The 20,782-nt window shown below is 43.2% G+C and overlaps 1 long non-coding RNA gene across 4 annotated transcripts in view; it reads right to left on the bottom strand.

The window, feature by feature from the left end:
* Positions 1-15,752, bottom strand: part of LOC121089566 — a 119,875-nt gene extending 104,123 nt beyond the window's left edge. For 3 of the 4 annotated variants that reach the window (XR_005828257.1, XR_005828259.1, XR_005828260.1), the window contains exons 1-3: positions 15,670-15,752; positions 5,124-5,239; positions 2,663-2,825 (exon numbers count right to left, since the gene is read on the bottom strand). This is a non-coding gene — a long non-coding RNA (uncharacterized LOC121089566). The remainder of the gene's footprint in view (positions 1-2,662; positions 2,826-5,123; positions 5,240-15,669) is intronic. The other variant, XR_005828258.1, reaches the window with a different exon arrangement.
* Positions 15,753-20,782: the final 5,030 nt, after the last annotated feature.

Here is a 20,782-nt window from a genome sequence, read left to right as displayed (position 1 = left end):
GCTAAGGCTGAGCCCATCAGTGACAGCGGTAGTGCCTCTGTGATAATGTATTTATGAAGGAGGTAAAAAGCCTACAATTGCAGCCAGAGAGAGCAGTGAGAACATGTGAGAGGAACAGCCCTGCAGACATCAAGGTCAGTGAAGGAGGGGAGGGAGGAGGTGCTCCAGGTGCTGGAGTAGAGGTTTGCCTGCAGACTGTGGTGAAGACCATGGTGAGGTAGGCTGTCCCCCTGCAGACCGTGGAGATCCATGGTGGAGCAGATAACCCCCTGCAGCCCATGGAGGACCCCATGCCAGAGCAGGTGGATGCCTGAAGGAGGCTGTGACCCTGTGGGAAGCCCGCGCTGGAGCAGGCTCCTGCCAGGACCTGTGGGAAGAGGAGCCCACGCTGAAGCAGGTTCGCTGGCAGGAGTTATGACCCCTGTGGGGGACTCACACTGGAGCAGCCTGTTCCTGAAGGATGGCACCCAGTGGAAGGGACCCACACTAGAGCAGGGGAAGTGTGTGAGGAGTCCTCCCCCTGAGGAGGAAGGGGCGGCAGAGATAACGTGATGAACTGACCGTAACCCCCATTCTGCGCCACTCATGGGGGAGGAGGTAGAGAAATTGAGAGTGAAGTTAAGCCCAGGAAGAAGGGGGGGGTGGAGGGAAGGTGGTTTAAGCTTTAGTTTTTATTTCTCATTATCCTGCTCTGATTTGATTGGTAATAAATTAAGCTAATTCCCCCAAGTCAAGTCTCTTTTGCCCATGATGGTCATTTCGGAGTGATCTCTCCCTGTCCTTATCTTGACCCATGAGCCTTTCATTATATTTTTTTCTCCCCTGTCCAGTTGAAGAGGGTAGTGATAAAGCAGCTTTAAGGCACCTGGTGTCCAGCCAGGGTCAACCCACCACATTGATCTTGGGCTTTATAGTAGTTATGTTGTCTAAATACAGCTATGTGTGTTTGGTGGTCCAAATGTGGCTTTCTGCCTATACAAGGAGAAAAATTTTATTCCATATTATACTGAGGACATTAGGAACTTTTTCTTTTTTTCTTTTTTTTTCCCCAAACATGCACATACAAATTCAAAACCCAATCAGAGTCACGAATATAAGTGTATCCTTGACTGATCATGTGCATCCAAACTGAAGCAGAATAAGGTTTGGCTTGGGAATAGCCATTGCAATATTGCAGATAAATATTTAAAAGAATGTATGAACTCTTAAGCGTATCTGAATAATTATCTGTGTACATCATGCACTTACGTATCTTGCAACGCTTCTTTAACTGAATTGTTCCTGGGATATATATGCAGCAGTAACCTTGCCTTAAGTTAATGATTTTTTTTTCTGTTAATATAATAAAATATACATAACAGCTCTATTTCACAATGCTGTTAAAAAATAACAAAGAACCTTGTAAATTAAATATACCTCTAATTAGGACTTTGGAGGATATTTTCAATTTATAAATTCTATAATAAGAAGATATTACAGCCATTTCTTTTGTGATAGGAAATGCTTAACACGAAAACATAAATGCTACTCTTCAGTTAGTTGCGTATAGCCAAATGAATAAAAGCTATGACATTAATAACAACTATACCGAGTCATGATTGATAGGCTTTTCTACAGCGAGAAAAGATTGTCTTGGATACAATCTGTCCTAACAGCCTTGCGATATGTTAATATTTTATTCAGACTAGAGTGAGGATATATTCAGATGTCCTACTCAGTGGAAGGGAAGCAAATGCGTTGCAAATACTACTGCAGCCCTGAGGTGCAATAACAGCTGTGAAATCAGAAAGATTTTATTTCCCCCTCCCAAATTACAGGCCAAGCCCATGCCAAGCACAGCAGGAGGTTGGATTTTCCTTGGAATTTATATCAGGTTATGTTTAATGTATTTCTTCTTCTATGAAAAGTCTTAGGGTAGAGCCAACAGACTGTCACACAGTACTCTAGAAGGCATGGAATACTCTTCTGTGTCCTTGTAAATAATAACTACTATTAGCCATGATATATGACATTAGGTTAACTTGCAAATGCCCAAATATAATAAAGTATCATGATGTTTATAAACAAATTTTCATGGCTCACTTTGTGCAAAAATAAAACAATAAAAATCCAGGTTTCCCAGACTCACACCACCACTTCCTCCTCTAATTAAAAAAAAAAATCGTGCAGAGATTTAAGTAGACTGAGCTCTCAGGTATCTGGATACTTCTAAATAAAAAGAGAACAAAATGCTTAAAATACCATCCTTCTGATGTGACAGAATGTTTTACACCAGCCTTGCAAAGGACTAAACCATTACAGAAATTGTACTGCTTTGGAGAGTCTAGTTTCTTAAATAAGTATTGTTACTCAAGCCACAAGGCATCTAGTAACTAAGAAGTAAAATCACAGTGGGACTGTGCCAGTCCTACATCAGAGATTTGTTGCAAGACTGCTTGAAAGAGTAGTGTGCTTATGGTTTTGATGCTGTAAGTGATTCGCATTGTGGATTAGAGAGGCTTTCAAAATACCGCTTAATACTTCAGCATAATTAAAAAAAGCGAAACAACAAAAAAATCCTAAGCATACAAGTATGGCCAGATATTCATAATACAACAGCGCAACATCCTTTTAAACATGTTACTAAAGTGATATCAGTACATTAAGAGCATCTTCTACTTACCTGAAATGAATTACTACCCCAGCCTGTGGTTTCTGTTACCACCCTGGTCAACATACTTTCTTCCTGAGCAGGGATTCCAGCTAACTTCATGTCATTGGTTGGCAACTGTGGCTAATTTGTTTTTGCATGCATACAAAAATGTAACCATGGATCATTGTTCAATCTGAAAATAAATATAATAAAAAAGATTAGATGAACATAAACCACGAGTGCATTGATGAACAGAAACCACAAGTGCATCACAGTACCATTGAAGACCACTGTAAGGACATCAATGGGAGAGTCTTGTTTTAGCATCTGAACAACTACAAATGCAAGAAGGTGGCTTGCTCCTGCCTTCACTGTGGCTAATCTTCACAGCCCTGCACTGCTTTTAGAGAAAACCATCACAGACCTGGATCTCTGAGCAGAACAGAAATGTAACAGCTGCTCCTCTGCCGCAACCACGATGACTGCTAGTGTAAAATATTTTTTCTTGAAGGATTTTTTTTTTTTTTTTTTGGCTGCCATAAGGGATACAAAGGGATGCTAGCAACTTGATCTGGCCCTTGGGATGGCAGAGTAGTCCCCCCTCCTCTGCTCCTATCAGATACTCTCCAGAGAACAACAGGCATGTCTCCTCGTCCCCTTCTCCCCCAGCACAAATCTGAGATGCGTTTGTCGCCGGTAACTTCTAAAACTATTTTTAAAATTTGAAAACATTGCCTCGCTTTTACTTTTGTTTCTTTATCCTATTGGCTTGCATCAAGCACCAGAGCAGGTAATTTTCAGAGTTATCTACTGGACAAGTTTACTTTCACCAGTGGTTTCTGCAGGTGCCAAATTCCACTCTGCACATCCTTCTCTGCTTTCAGCCTTAACTAACTGCTTCTGAAAAGCTTTGTGCAATTTTATTCATAGCTGTATTTGTGGGATCAAGTCTCAGAAGCCAAGCTCTGCCATCATTTCAGCCTCTGAATTTAGTGGAATTGCTCGAGTTTTACAGAGGGAAAGTAGCTCTGACAATGCCTCCCACCGAACCTGCCAGAAAACAGCACCTGCACTGCCCTCCCGTGGTGCAGTCACTCCGCTGGTGCCCGGCAGCTCCGACCGACCCACCGGCGCTTCTGCTCCTGTAATCGCAGATGCTCTCCGACAAATTCGCCAACAAACCAGCCGGCCAAAGGACAGCACGGTCTAAGCGCGGTGCTTACTTTCCACATTTTAGTGAGTTTAAAAGGAAATCAAGAGTAACGTTTTATATATTCTCTTTGAACACTGGAAGAAAATCCAACCCCAAGCAAACAAAACGCTTTACCATTTTATTATATTGCATGTAATAAAGAAAAGATTAACCTTTTATTCCAGGAAAGATCCCTCATTTGTTATTTAATTAGTTTTCACTAATTAATTAGAATTTTTTAAGCTCCCCTGTCTCTCTGGGAGAAAGTGGCTTAGGTGCCTCCCTTTTTCTTCTTTTCTTTTGCTGCTCCTCTTCTTCCTCCTGCTTCCTTTCAAAGTCCTAATCCCATTTTTGTATCCTCAGTATTACACTCCCTCATTCTCTCTTTGTCTGGGAGTTTTCTTAGCTTTGCACTTGCTGGGAACAAACTTGGTCTGGAATTTACAGAATATTTTTTGAGGCAACTCTTTATTGAAGGCCAGATCATACAAACCCACAGGACAAACTGCAGGAAAAGGAATTTCCCTGCTGAATTTCACCCTTTATATTTTATTGGGTGGGGGGGTGGGGGGGTGGGGAAGGTGTGTGGTGTGAAAAATATTTAGTGCTCCACTAAGAAAGCTACTGTGAGAGCACAGATTTGGGGGGGGCAGCTGTGGGGGTTGTATGTGTGTATGATGTAGATATTATTATTATTTTTACATAGAGTATGGCTCTATTTTCCATTTTACTTCACTGAAGGTAAGAATCCAAATCAATCCCAGTTCACACACAGCTGGTGTCTTCTCAACTTTACTTTTGAAAAATTACCTGCACTGGAAACCAAGATGAATGCAATTTATTTAATCCTAAAGGATTGAATCCTGAAACATTATAACTTTCCCATTACTGTGTCCCTTGGCTTAGCTTCTGTGTTTCACTTAAAGACATGTCAAGCCAAGTGGCATGTTTTCAAATCCCTGTTCAACAATCAGTTATAATTTCTTTCATACACAACAACTTTCATTGTTAACTTAGAGAACAGACTGACTAGTCTTCAAAGTTCATATTTTTCCAGTAGCAGATCGGTGGCTTAGCAGACCATTCCCTTCCCTTTGCCAATCAGGTAACATTCCTATGGCAACTATGCCAATTACACATACAGAAAAAGCAATTTTAGAAGAAAGCATATTGTATCTCTATGTCACTAGAAGCTCACATTAGCAGCTAGATTCTGCCTTGAGAGCTAGGTAATTCACAAGTGATTCATGACTGCCTACAATTTAGGAGCAATTTGACTACATAAGAGGGAACACTTACCTTCTGAGCACGTTGGTACTTCTGGCAATTTTAGTGAACTTTGACAGGAAGTCAAGATATGGCCCAGTAACTGTGTCAATATTTGGGATCTGTATTTCGATATACATGGATAAGTCCTAGAGTGATACCAGATTTTTTAAAATACTTCATTTGCCTTACTTATTCTTCTCTTAAACAGCAAAAACGGATTTCTCTTATAATTTTGGTTTTGTTTTGTGTACTCTCAACAACTTGTCTAGAATTAAGGAGAACATTAATTTAATATCTGGTAAATCCCTCCCCGAAAAAGTTACAACCTACATGTCTTTCCATCCTGCAAGATAAAGATTTCTCAACTCTCTAGCTCTATGATCTCTCACACATATATATGAAAGTATATTCATTCTCTGATGCATCCTTCTCTTGTTCCAAAAGACTACTTCATGTGTCCCCCTAATGATACTTCAGTATTAGCAAAGAATTTAACAGCAATCGTAGCTGAAATGGGCTTAACTCATTACAGTTTAAAATGCAAATGTAACAGATAGGCTCACCCAAATTAAACAGGCAAACAAGACTCAAGTACATTAGAAAAAAAAAAAAAATATATATATATATAAAACTTAGCCACCTACACTTTCAGGACAGAAATTTAAGTGTACAATAATGCCAGTGCAGGCTGCATGTCAGAATCCTCCCTTAGTTTTGGTAAATGTCAGTCTTGATGTCATGTAAACACCCTATGTTCCTTTAAGTCCAATCTGACGATGGTTTATAAGGTAGCAAATACCAAAAGTGAGCTGAGAAACTCCCCAGGCAGACAAAAACCAGCTGATCTCTAACTCAGAGTTCACAATCTAATGTATGCATATTTATAACACCACCATGTATATGAATTGAAGCTGTCAGATCTTTTTGTTTTAATCTAAAAAACTGCTAGTAAATGGCAACTCTTTCAAACAGTGAGACACACTACACAGACAAAATCCTTATATAGACATCTAAACTGTCAAATTTAGCTCTTTACTTTTGCAAGTTTTCTACGACTTTCACTTGAACAGAAGGTTTTGACCATGTCTAGCATCTTTTTGATAATATTGGTCTGGAACCTGCTCCCATTGAAATTTTACTCTTGACATAAATAGAAACAACTTCTAAATGATTATGAACAGCAATGACGTAGCATACCTCTGCCAGCACAGCATCAAATTCAGCTTCTCTTAGATGAAAGATTTCAATCACTCCCCTGAATCCACCCTTTGTGACTCTCAGGGTCTGACCAACATCAAGCACCTGAAATGCTTTTTTCAGCTCATCTTTTTCAGCTGTCTTTTGAAGCAAGATCTGCCCAATGTCCCAGGAGAATAATGCGGGATCTGGGACAGAGCTCATAGGAGTATCTGATGCCTAATATATTTTACAGCTATGCCTAAGTCTGGCAAAATCACATATTTTTTCTCAGAATTCAATACAGATCAGTTCATTCCCAAAAATATTCAAGTAAATTGGTTATTGCTTGTCCACTGATTTGAAAGCAATAAATAACCAAACACAATGGTAAGTATTCAAATAAAAGATTCTAGGGTTTCTCTTTCTGCTACTACAGCCAAAACAGCAAGTTGGAATACACACTTAAGATCTAAAAGTCAAATAAACAATAAATAAAATAAAGCTACAATGGATAGATGTGTTCTATCACAGCAGACCTCCCACTTCAAACTACAGAGAGGATCTCTTTGCCCTGTAAAATTTAGAGACTTTTTTTAGTTATTGAGCTTTGGTTAGAAATACCAAGAAGTAGTGGGGTCAATGTTCACTGTCTGTATACGGAGTCTATAGCTGGTAAGTATTTTTGCACATGCCAGCCCCTTTCCCACTAAAAATATCACCAGCAATGGAGAGTGGAAGTCCCTGACAGTGCGATGTAGTGTACAGCGATGTCTTATATTACTTAAGACACCTCTGACTCTCATTAGACTTGAATAAGAACTAAACACAGACCAAAAGATTTGGCCTGATGTTTCTTTTGGATTCATAATGAGCCAAATTCAGCAACAGTTATGAGCATTTAATTACCTTCTACTTGAATCAAATGAGGTTTTGTACACAAGTCTGAACACTGGGGCTAGTTCATAGGCATTTTTTCCAAACTTTAATCTAGGATCTGCTCTTAAACAAAATGTAACTGCCTTCAGAAGCAGCTTTGTTTACAAAAAACAAGATGGCAAAATACAGCTTTTTGTTATTTACAGCTTTGCTGCAGTTTTATGAGAGCCAAATTTTTTCTTATGCTCATCTCTTCCTTACAATGAAAGTATACAATCATGGATGCCTTGCACATTTCATTTCAACTTCAAGCCATTCTGACAAAAGAAAGCATTCAAATTCACAGCTGGATACAGCTTTGGTGAAATCAATAGAGCTGTCACAGCTTACTCCTACAATGAATCTGACCCTAAATCTAAACCTACATGGCAGGGAGAAGAGAAAAAGTGACAGGAACCATGATGGAGGAAGCCTCACATGATAATAATTAAAAATTACTTGCAAGAGGAATGTCCACATTGGGATTAACAGCAAATTCTTACTTGATTGGAACAAACTATAAATCTTAGTGCTCCAGAAAATGAGCTTTCCCTGGTAAATCATTTCAAATGAGCTCCCAAAGGATAAGATGTATATCAAATCTGGTAATGTGTTATAATTGGAACCAGTGATCTTGTAGTGACTTCAGAACATAAGTGAGACAGTAGCCCCAAGAAGGCCATCTCTCAAGTTCCAGTGGACTTCAGAGAAGGGAAGGAAGACCCTGTTTCCTCATATGCAAGCAGGAGGAACAAGAGTTGGGTGAGAAGGGCCGTGGCTCCCTCTTCCACCCTTTCTCCATTAGTAGAACTAGACTGATTTTGTTCATGTCCACAGGATCCAGCAAACATGGTGTATCTGTGACAGATGACTTCTCTCCAAGTATCAAGGGAAACAGACCCCAAATCCTAAATAGTGCAAGGGCTTCTTGCCTGCTACAGCTCGCTACATTGAAAGGCACCACTGAACCCCAAGAAAGCAATAGGACAGTGTCGTGGTTTAACCCCGGCCAGAAACCCAGCACCACGCAGCCGCTTGCTCACTTTCCCTCACCCAGAGGGATGGGAAGGAGGATCAGAAAGGAATATTACACTCAAGGGTTGAGATAAGAACAATTTAATAGTTAAAGCAAAAGCTGCGCACGCAAGCAAAGCAAAGCAAGGAATTCATTCATCACTTCCCATGGGCAGGCAGGTGTTCGGCCATCCCCAGGGATGCAGGGCTCCATCACACGTAACGGTTACTCGGGAAGACAAATCCCATAATGACAAATGTCCCACCTTCCTTCTTTTCCCCCCAGTTTATATACTCAGCATGACGTCATATGGTATGGAATACCTCTTTGGCTAATTTGGGTCACCTGTCCAGGCTGCGTCCCCTCCCAATTCCCAGTGCCTCTCCAGCCCTCTTGCTGGCAGGGCCCAAGGAACTGAAAAGTCCTTGATTTAGTATAAACATCACCCAGCAACAACTAAAAACATCATTGCGGTTATCAACATTGTTCTCACATCAGAGCCAAAACACAGCACTGTACTAACTACTAAGAAGAAAGTTAACTCCATCCCAGCTGAAACCAGGACAGACAGAAAGAATTCAGAAGATGATGCCACCTACAAGTTACACAGTACTCGTCCTCTGAGCAATAGAAGGATTTTGACTTAAAGTCCCAAGACTGCGAACGCCTAGAGTTCAGTACAAATCTGCAGTTGATTTGAGCACTGCCTGCTGTCACACAATTATGCTCAGTTTTGTGTAGAATGAGGTCCTGGGGTAAAGGTCATGCCTTGAGAGGAGGGGTGCAAGGCACCCTTCTTCTGCAGTTGTCACTTTGGCGATGGTCTCCCCTGGATTTAAAACAGGACTACAAAACTATGCTAGAATATGAGACACAAAAAGAAGCAGCGTGGCTGGCAAACAGCAACAAGAAAGACAAAAACTGATTTCTTGATATGAGATCTAATTTGCTGGTAAAAATATTGAATGAGATAACTCTTGCTCACTAACAGTGGCCAGATGAGTGGAGTTCACAATTTCTGTGGTTGTGCTGGATACTATCTCTTATGTCAGCACTTTCAGATATGTAGTTCAGAGTAGACTAGAGTGGTAGACTAACTCCTCTACCAAATAACACGGAATTATCTCTGGAAATGTTTTTGGCCATTATCTGAAGGCTATGCACGTTAAAGTACTCTAAAAATCTTTAAAAACACAACCTTTTAGTTAAAAAAGCCTGCTATTTTATTAAACAGTACAGTTGCTTAGTTGTTTGTTTAGACTTTTAGGCTTTTGCAGGAGAAAAATACATGTACCAGACACCAGCTCATTACACTAATTAGTCTGTTTTATGAAGAGCTATTATTAATTTTCTGCACCAGGAAATCTGAGGCAAACTATACTGTAAGTGTAAACAGAAGAGCTAACTGGGAAAATAACAATCAGACAAAGATAGTGTTGCATGGCATATGCAACAGTTCCATAAGTGTGGCTCACTGGTGACCTGCTAGGCAATGTTAAACGGTCTGCATCTGCTCTGTGCAACCATACAGCTTGAACAGCGCCTGCGACTGCAAACGCCACCATGTGAGCTCCCGGTAGGAATGCTGAGAGCCGACTATGCTCTACCACTCGAACCGATGGGAGATGCCACCCCGGGGCTTATTCAGGTCTGATAGGGCATTTGTCTTTGCCCATGTGGAACGTGTTTTGAGTGCTAATAAAGTAAGGGTGATCCAGGCGATGGTACTATCACCCGATCTTTTCCATGCCATTTTACAGTCATTAGTCACAAAAATACTTTCAAATATTGGCAGCCTTATGCACGGGATCACAGGGTAATTCTGTGGATACTTAGGTAGTTAACCCAATCAGACACTTCAAAGGAAAGATTTTAAAAGGCCCTGTTTCCTCTATTACAAACATAATTAGAAATTTGGTTTCTCCCCAGACTGCACGGCAGTCAGATAGTAGAATGCATTTCCTCTTCTCTCTGACATGTGCCAATCAATTGCACTGTGCTCCTGCCATTCAATTACCACAGTATAGAAAGCAAATGTTAGCACAGGGAATTCTATGAGTTCTGTAGCCTTCTGAAAATCCAGCATGCTATGAACAAATGACAAAAGCTATATAAGGAGGTTCAGTCAATTCTCTGTAAAGGGAGTTGAGAAGTAAAATAAAGCAGACATTGCAGGGCCAAGTGAAAAACAGCAGGACAAAAGCAAGACTCATTTGCAGCACTGTGCAGCATTTTACACAGATAGAAAAGCCCTTCTTCATCTTCCCCCCACAAAAAAAAAAAAAGCCCCAAACCAAGCCCATCCAAAATGAATAAACAAACCCACCATAGTTCAAACACTCAGAGTTGTCATTGCCTAGCTCAGTGCTTTGGACTACTAGGGAGAACGCAGGGCAGGAAGGGGAGAACACCACCTTTCTGATAACTTAAGCCATCTTCATGTTATCAAACCAAAATTAAGTAGATCTGAGCAGAACACCCTCGCTGTTTAACACACGGCAAATTAAGCAGTTGCTGGGTACTGCACTGCATCTTCATCCTCTGTATGCTCAAATTGTTAGAATGATCTCTGACTGGGTTTTGATGCAAGCTTGAGTCAAGCAGCTTCTTGGGTGCATTTCAGGACTTAGCTTGGTCAGGAACCATTCCCAATGGGCAGTCTGCATGCAGCCATCCTGTTTCAAAGGCTGGGAAGTGTTTAACAGTCTGGACATGGGCTATGCCATGCCAGTTGGCCTCAGTGCCAAGAAACAGTGACAAGCACACTTAACTTACTAGCATAGCCCTTCTACAGCAGTAACCCCTGGCAGATGTCCTAGCTCTGTAGTCATCCATTAAAAGAAATTAGCCTCCAAGCATTCTTTCTCCACCACTCAGGTGGAAAACAACCTTTTCTTTTTCATCTGATGCATGGCTAAGCATCACCATTACTACAGTCACTTGGCTGAAACACTTGCAGTGGCAACCATGCAAGTTTGGCTCCCTAGAAACCATAAACAGGGAGGGTCCATTTCTCAGAGGCCAAGAGCTCAAATGAATGGGTTCTGGCTGCAAGATCTACCTTATCATAAATACAGGCAGACAATAAGTGTATTTGAAACAAACAAACGCAAGCCGATTCTGCCGTTGCCTCCTCAGGCACCACCAAGCTTTATCCCAGGTACTGGGGGTTTGTGCCAGCTATTTGTATCATGCCCAAGCCAGAGGGAAATTCACAGACCTTTCGCTACTACTATACCCTTTTTACAGGTTCAGCAGACATATTTAAATCAATTTGTTGGCAAAAGGACCATTGCAACATCTAAGGCAGCAACAGCTATGCGGCTTGTTAGCTAGGCTACAAAAACAGTATGGTAAGTAGAAGCACATCCTGCTGCTGATGACTTCATTAGCAAAGCTTTCTTTGACTTCAGAAAATTGGGTTGGAGCTCTGAAGTACTCATAAAAACCAAGTGCAACTGGTATTTTTGTGGACTCTAGACATTTTCTGGTAGAAATGTATGTGCATCTGGTCTATTAACAGTCAGCTTGCCTTTCTTAGCTACCTCTCACAGACCCTGCAGAAATAGTCCATAATCCATAACAAGTCCATACACTGGAAGTCAAAGATTACTCATATAATCAAATTTGAACTTTCATCAGATACTGAGCCTGGTTCTCGTTCCACTTACACTGCATTTACACCTGCAAAATATCAGTGCCTGTATCAAGAATAACTTACCTGCACTGAATAGCTCCTGATTTATATTTCACTTGGAATTCACGCTGGTGCATAAAAAGTCATAAATCAGATCCATTGCTTATATTTTTAAGTACACTACTACTAGTATGAGGGCAAGATCCTCAGTTACCATAAATCAGAACAGCTCTGCTTGCTTTCCCATCTTCAGAAGAATTACAGCATTTATAGCCACTAAGGGATTTGCCCCTCATTTCTTCTCATTTCAATAATTTAATTGATAAGAGTTTCCCAAGTGTCTATATACCAAGTTCTTGCATCTGAGGCATGTTTCACTGTAGTTACAAGATGGATGTTCTTGCAAATGGTATAAACATATTTCTGGCCAGTTTAGATAGAAATGTAGAAGGCGGTTTCTAACAGAATAATGAGGATGTCTTACAGTGTTTCAGTCAGAACCATGGGACTACATCGTTTTCTTTTCTTGGAAGAATAAATAAAGCTTTAGAATAGAATTCTTTTTCTATTTATATATATCTGAATATATCTGAAAGCTTCACGATTTTGTATTGTGTTTGGCAAGACAGATAGCAAGTCTCACCTTCATTTTCTCTTAGCTCTTTTTCTTTAAAGCCTAATACATTCTATTTTATGTAACCTAAAGTAAAAGGATCACTGTAACCTTGTCCTTTATTTCATTTTATTCCCCTTGAAAGAATGCCAGTCTCTGCAATTGTCAGGGAACAATTAAAGCTATGAAATCCCCCATGCAGATGAAGGGTGAACAGTTTATGGCTCTAACACAATTTGTTGTTCTCATGATGGGGTTATAGCGAACAACCGGCAGCAGAGCCACATCAGACTAAGTTCCTGCATGATCTGAAATGGGCTACCAGAGGCTTCCATGGTGTGGTAGGTTGACCTAGACTGGCTGCCAGATGCCCACACATCTGCTCTCTTATTCCCTCTCCTCAACAGAACAGGGGGTGGTAACAATGTGGAAAAGCTCACAGGTTGAGATAAAGACATGAAAAATCACTCACCAATTATCATCACAGGCAAGATAGACTTGATTTGGGGAACATTAATTTAATTTGTTGCCAATTAAAAATAGAATAGGATGGTGAGAAACAAAGACAAAAAAACTAGAACACCTTCCTGCCACCCTCCCCTTCTTCCCACGTTCAACTTCACTCCTTCACTCCCAGCTCTTCTATTCCCCTCCCTGGAGCAGCACAGGGGGGTGGGGATGGTGGGTTGCAGTCAGTCCATAACAGCTCCTCTCTGCCACTCCTTCTTCCTCGCACTTTTCCCCTGCTCCAGTCTGGGCCAGTCAGAAGGACTGCTGGCTGCAGTCCTTCACAAACTGCACCTGCATGAGTTCCTCTCCACAGGCCACAGCTCCTGCTGGGAGCCTGTTCCAGCATGGGCTCTCCACAGGCTGCAGCTTCCTTCAGCGCATGCCCACCTGCTCTGATATGGAGTTCTCTGTGGGCTGCAGTGTAGATATCTGCTCTGGCATGTTTCTCTTCATGGGCTGCAGTGAAATACCTGCTTCACCATGACCTCCTCCAGGGTCTGCAGGCAACTCCGCTCTGCTGCTTGGAACATCTCCTTCTCCGACTTTGGTATCTGCAGGACAGTTTCTCACACTTCTTCCCTTCCCTTCTCTCTCTCTCTCTCTCTTAACAGAGCTGTGGTGCACTTTTTTGTTGGTTTTTTTTTAACCCTTTCTTAAAGATGCTTTCACAGATGTGCCCCAGCTGATGGGCTTGCCTTGCCCTGCAGTGGGTCTGTTGGAGCTGGTGGGAAGCAGCTGTATCTGGCAAGGGGCAGCCCCTTGCCTCTCCTCACAGAGGCTGCCTCTGCAGCTCCCGCTACCAACAGCTTGATGCCTACACCCAATACACAGGGCCAGTCACCCTGGCACCTTCACCAGTGTTTGTTAGCCACAGGAAAAATTCTGGTGTCAGATCACAGACTATCCACTGCAAAATGGTGTCTTTTGATTGCCTGCCTTTTCTTACTTCCCTAACTTCACTTATGAAATCCTTAATTAATATGTTCTCAGTTTCCAGTTGTTACTTCTCCCTATTTTCATTCCATGGCATGGGGGGTGGGAAAGGCTGATGCTAGAAGAATCAGCTACCTAGAGCCAGTCTTCACCCTACTCAGTGGGCGACCAAAGAAGTTTTCTCCTTACTCCATTCAATCCAGGGAAAACAGTAGTAGCACTTGCTTTATGGGAAATGCAAAACAGAAGCAAATAAACATAAAATCTCTCTCTAGAAAGAATGAGCAATCACTTAGATATGATATCCTCTCCTGTATGTAAGCTGTCCTGTGTGACACACTAAGGCAGAGCTTTCTGGATTCCAGCATGTGTGTCTTTTACATGGACAAACCACCTCCAAGAGCCCTGCCCCTTAAAAGGTCTAATGTTATTTAAGTGGCTGAGCATGTTCATTTGTTCCTGTGTTTACCCAACAAGGTGGTACAGCCAGAAGCATACCTCTGACAAATCAGGCAGGGACCTGGCACCACTCTAATCTGTAGCAATAATCTTCTTGCTATGGCAAATGAGGCTTTTCAGCAAATACAGAAATTTCCACTCCAAGATTTGATAAAATAGCTCAAGACTGAGATAACCGACAGGATGTGCATTTATTTTGCAAAGAGAAAATTATGTGTTATGAGCTCAGGGAGTGTGTAACTCTGTGTCCCAAAAGCAGAATTTCCCCCAAAGTTAAAGCCAACCTGCAACACATCAAACAAGGAAGTTCAATAGCACACAGTCTGCCTCCTATACTGCCCTGTCCACAGTGTGGACACTTTAATCACTTATTAATCACCTTATTTTTCTGTCGTCTAATAATAAGCACAGCTTGAACCAAGGCAGAAGTGCTGTGTGGTTTTCTTTCACCAAACTGCTTTGGAGGTTGGAGTCAGGGACTGTGCTGGTACAGGGGCTTGCTGCAAGGGTGGAGGGAAAAACGCCTCTGAGCTTCGTGCTCTGTCAGGGTGAGGCTGCAGGTTTGGTCTGAAGAAAATACAGTGCGGCTGCCATTTGGTCATTCTGATTACCAGAACATGCTCTAAGTTGAGCTATTGTGACAGACTACTGGCCTTTAAAAGGTCCTGCACTATAAAACCTCTCTGTTTCAGGTACTTCACAGAAAAGGCGAAAGCACTCCTGGCAAACAGAACTGTGGAATAAACCACATGTAAACCAGATTCTTCTTTATCAGGGGCAGTTAGGGATGGCCTCCCTCCTAAGATAATTTTTCTTTCTTTACTCCCCTTGAACGTAACAGCAGAGAATTTCAACAGCCGCACTGTATTTTCTTCAGACCAAACCTGCAGCCTCACCCTGACAGAGCACGAAGCTCAGAGGCGCTTTTCCCTCCACCCTTGCAGCAAGCCCCTGTACCAGCACAGTCCCTGACTCCAACCTCCAAAGCAGTTTGGTGAAAGAAAACCACACAGCACTTCTGCCTTGGTTCAAGCTGTGCTTATTATTAGACGACAGAAAAATAAGGTGATTAATTAATAAGTGATTAAAGCCCTCCCTCCCGCAGGGAGGCAGGTGCCCCGCTAGCCGCCCCACGGGGACCAGCCGCCCTCACGAACAGGGCCCCGACACGGGCCTTCTGCCGCTGTGCCAGGCCCCGCTCGGCGCCACGGCGGCGCAACGCGGCTGTTCCGCCCCGGACGGCCCCCGCTGCTACCGGCCACGTCCCCGCACAAAGCTGCGGCGGCCTCCGGGCTCCCCAGCCCCGGGTCGTTACCTGCGGCCCGGGGCGGGAGCGCGGCGCCCACCGGTACCGGCCCGGCTCCGCACCTCTTCGAGGCCCTCCTGTGCCGGGACGCTGTTGCCGCAGTAACAACAGCCTTCGCACCTGATTGGGCAGAGTCGCCGCCGTTCGCGTGGCAACAGTAAGGCAGGTCCCTATTGGGTGCTCGCCCTGCCGGCCCGGCCCGCCCCTCGCACCGCCGGCGCCCGGTGGGGGCGGGTAGAGGGCGGCGGGAGCCGCGGGGCCGCGCTGTGCCGTGCCCCGGCGCCGCGGCAGGCGTTAGAACCACCGCCGGCCCCCGCGGGTCAGGGCTGCCGCCGCCCTCGGGAGCAGGCAGGGCCCAGGGCCCGAGCCCGGAGCCTCGCGTAGGGAACCGGGGATCGGTCCAGGCGTGGCACAGGCGGCCGTGACCGTGGGTGACTGTGGCCATCCCCGTGGCCGTGGCGTGCCCGCTGGCCAGGCCCTGAACTCAGGAGCAGCTGAGGGGGTGTCTGTACCTGCTTGCCCCCGTCGGTGCATGAGTGCCTTTGGTTAAGATTCCATGGAGCATTTCAGTGAGAAATTGAGCTCTTTAAGGCTTGATTCAGTAAAAAAACCCAGACCTTTTCATGGTAGGGTGTACCATCTTGATTTAAGCCCTTTTTGTTAATTCTAAAAGGACTGCGTAAATTACTGCAGTCCACCATGAGAAAAGAGGCCTTATTCTATGACATTCCCTAAGCTTTGGTGTCTTTTTTGTTCTTATTTTTTTTCTTTCTTTCCTTTTTTTCCCCTCAATAAAATGAATTAGGTTTTTTTGGAAATTATATTGTAGCCATTGTCTCAAAAAATGACAGTTATCTTGCAGAGTCCAGACACACTGGCCATGCATCAGCAATTAAGCAATAACGTTTTCTGTTTTCAAAAGTCCACAAACAAGTTCAGTATTTCAGTAGTTCTTGATACAGACTAATGCCCTACAGGACATGTTAAAGCTCTGAATCCCACAAATAATTGTGTACGTAACTTCCATGTGGTCCCTTTGAATTCAGTGGCAGTAATTTAGAGACAATAACTTGAGCAGAAGTATGTAAGATTGCAGCAATGTAATGGCTGTACATAGCATCATAGTTATTGCTAGGAAAAAAAAAGGAATAGTTCTAAAATTATTTCTTCATTTCAAAGACTTCATGTAAATCTACTCCAGATTACTGGGTATAAAAGTGACCAAATGGTCCATACTTGCATGGTTCAAACCCAAATGCTTACAGCTTGAATTGGCCTTTATCATATTTTTCTTCATTTTTTTTTTTTCATCCTGTTCAGAATACACAATCTTACCCATATATTTAATACTAAAAACAAAGTCAGAACTAGTTTCAGTCTCTAACCTCACTGGGATTTACTGAGGGAACAATGAACGTGTCCAAAAAGGTCTGGCTGTTAAGAGAGACTAACCCCTAGGCAGGGGCAGCTGAAGCAGGGTGGTTAAACAACCGAGCTGGAAACCCACTGTGGATCTTCCGCTGTGTGTTTCAGTCTTGCCAACTATGGAGTGGTGGCATTCCCAGGAACTGAAAATCTGCAGCATTCCCAGTATTACCTGTTTCAATAGGGTTAGAAGTGCCTTTTTTGGGGGGTTGCAGCACCAGAAACAAGGTGCGGAAGCAAACAAGAATGGTACATGAATAACCTGGGAAAAGTTAAAATCTGGAGTGGTGCAAGCTTTGAGTAGGGAGCATTTGTAATCACCTTTGTTTCCTCTGGTGTTTCCTCAGTATTTATTAAGCCCCAACCATTTGATTGTGTGATGTATGGGCGAAAATAAAATACTGCCTTCCCAGCGGAGTTTGAAATCTAAACATTTTCCTTGGTTCTTGTTTTGTTCTAATTGGTTCCTTCATGCTGAGTTCTTAGAGCTCTCACATATTTTATGTGACTCTTTTCCAAAGCCGTACGAAAGCAGATGTAAGGCCTGCGAGGGCTGAAGCCTTAGCACACTGTTACACCAGCTGTGTTACTGTTATCTGCATGTGAGGATTAAATTGTCATCTTACATTCAGTGCTGGCAAAAGCTGAGTATGTGACAGAGATGGTGACAGTGGATTTAACGTCTGGGTGGCAGTTACTTTGAATATCACTCGTACCACACATATCAAGCAAGTCAGTGTATTAGCGACTGTGATTGGAATCAGTCAGCTGCCATTACTTTACCGTTCTTTCTGCATCTTGCATGCTGTCACACAGCATGTCTTGCTGCAGCACTCCCTCCTACAAAACAATACTCCTTCCAAAAGTAGGTTTTCGTTAATTCATTCCATGTGGCAGCGTGGATCTGTCTCCCCTTCTTGCCGAAGGACACGAGTCCACCTTTGTAGACCATCTTTCACAGGTTAAACTTGGTCCATATGTGAAATAGACTGTTGCCAAGTGGAGACTGCATTCAGCCGCTTGCAGGGCTCTTTCTGAAGAGCTCTGACAAGGCTTTGGGAGATCACCTCCAAGCCAGGGCAGCACCCAAGGACACGCTTTGGCTCCTTGCAGCTGCAGTTCACAAATCAGCCTATTATCTGAAACCAGCATCCATATCAGTTTAAGTTAATATGTCAGCCTGTAAATTGCAGCAGCTGAGGAGCCAGCACACATTTGCTTCTGCTGTCTCTCCTCCATGGTGGCCATTTCTGGCAGAGAGGCAGAGTGGACAGCTGGAGGTGGTAGCTTCTAAAACTACTCGTGTGCATTGCCAGGGCTTGTCATCTGTGCACGGTGAGAACTCCAGCAAAAGTTGTTGCGTGGCTTTACAATTCTATCCATTGATCGAATGGTAAAATCCAGAAAAATGATACTGGCACAGCACCGCTTACCAAAAGAACCTCGTGTAGGTTCCTGCATTAGCAGGGAGTACAAAGGCTTCTCCTTTCTTTTCTCTATTTCACTGGTGTAGACAGCTTCACTGTTTCTAAAACCAATTTACGGTGAGGAGCCCTACGCTGCAAACAGTAATTCCTGCATGCTGGCATCCCAAAGCACAGAAAATTGCCCTGCATTTCTGTAAACTTTTCATACATTCATTTTTAAAGACCACACAGCTCAGATGCTTTCAGGACGACACTGGATGTTACATGCTCCTATGGATGATTCAAGCCTGAGAGCTGGAAAGAGGCACGGTTCCAGTCTGCCTGCAGAACTTGCCATCACTCTCCCATCTTTTAGAGGGGCGATTTATGTGCAGCTGGACCAGGGCAGAGCGGCATCAGCGCTGTTGACTTCCTCGCCACTCACTGAAGATAGAACAGCAGTTTTTTACTGGAGTATGACTCAGCATGCGAGGTCTAAACCTCATTATGCCAAAATCTGAGTAAGTTTTATTTTTAAATTAAGGTGCTCATTTTTGCACTCTCTTTCCATTGCCAGAATGAAGCTGATTATTGGTTGCATTTATTTCTATCTGTGTAATACACACCATGACAGGTAGCAGAAAATATTAATCTGCATGTTTTATGATTCAAACACAAGAGGACACCAGTCTGCAGATCCTTGCAGTAAAGGCATCAAATGGATTATGTAGTGAGATTACATATCCTTATTTCTGTACTGTGTCCTTCCTATGGGTGTGGTCACTGGTTTGGGATTTGTTATTATTTGATTCAGCTGAATCTCTGTTTAGCCTCTTTCCTTTGACTGAAGAGGCAAATGCTGTTCCTTAATCCTCCTCTAAAGCTTTGCTGGTAGCTACTAAGTGGTGTTATTTATAGCCCAGGCAAGACTGAATGGCTTATAATAATGGTGACTCAAGCCTATAAATCTTTATAATTATTGCAAGAACTACTGGTGCCACGTTATGTTGTGATGCTTACACAAAAATGCTGGGAATCCTTAATGATTACACATCAGCTTGCTTTCTTTCCTCTTTACTACCCAACTTCACTGAAATGAACACTTAAACCTTTTGTATAGAAAACCATGCAAAAATTTCTTACCTAGATTAGTTTCCCCCCAGTTCCTTCACGTTAATGCTTTGGAGGGCTCTTGTTGAGGCAAGTCACTTAACAGTGCTGGCATTTCAGGTGCCTCACCAACTGAAGCTGCTGAGGTGGAGAGGCAGGAGGCACAGCAGTGCTCAGCACAGCTGGGGGGCTGCTGGGGGCCTTACAGCCAAGGCTTCCCAGTACAGTGCGATGTGTGTCTGCTTGGTGATGGGCTCATCCAGTGAAGGGGTGTATTTGGTGTTTCCACGAAGGTACATGGCCAGTGACGGCTGGTTTGAATGAATGCTGAGTACTCGGTGCTTCATAGGAAAGGGGGATACCTCTTGGTGATCTGAAATACCATTGCAATGAAGCCATCTGAATCCTCCCTCTATCTGGCAGATTTGTATCACTACATGGGCTACCAGCTGCTAACTATGATAAATCTTGCTAGCATGCTAACTTTGTGGCAGTTACCTCAGCAGAAGTTTACCAAATTTGAATGCTGAGAGGAGACAAAAATAAATCTCTTGGCTTTATGGTATTTTTGTGCTTCATTTGCAGTGCATTTGCATCAATGAGGCGTTCTCTCCAGAGACAATTTGGGGCACTTGGCCAGGGGCTGCCTGTGTTTGTACAGAAAGTCATTTGGCCAAGTCCTGGAAGTTCAGGTTGTCAAACTAGGAATGCGCTTGCTATCTATGGACTTTAATAGAAAGACTGAAATGCTTTCAAGGACCGGGTAGGTCCTTTCTACCAAGGAAAAGTAGAATTTCAGCACAGTTTATGTGGGAATGGGCTTTGGCCAGACTTTCTATTCTTGGATAGATTTCACCTGATAGCACAGAAAGCAACAGTCAAGGGGTAGGAAAGAACAGCTCTGGCTAAGGACAGTCTTTCTGGTCATAGTAAGCAGATTCCTAGCACACAGCAACTTTCTTGTCTAAAAGGAGCACCCGCACAGCAGGAGGTGCACAGTGGATTGACACAGAGGCTATTACTCTCTATGATAAGGAAACTTTTTTTTTTTGGTCAAATGAGCAGTTCCCTCTCCAGCCTGGTAGCTGGTGGCCCTCTGCACCAGCTCAGTTTGGCAATGGCATGTGTATACACCTGGGTGTTAAAAATGTGGCCTTAGAACATTTTTGGCTTTGGGGGCT

The sequence above is a fragment of the Falco naumanni genome, chromosome 5 (genome assembly GCF_017639655.2).
Source record: "Falco naumanni isolate bFalNau1 chromosome 5, bFalNau1.pat, whole genome shotgun sequence".
NCBI lineage: Eukaryota > Metazoa > Chordata > Aves > Falconiformes > Falconidae > Falco > Falco naumanni.
The sequence above is the reverse complement of the archived record's forward strand: the minus strand, read 5'-3'. Positions and strand labels throughout refer to the sequence as shown.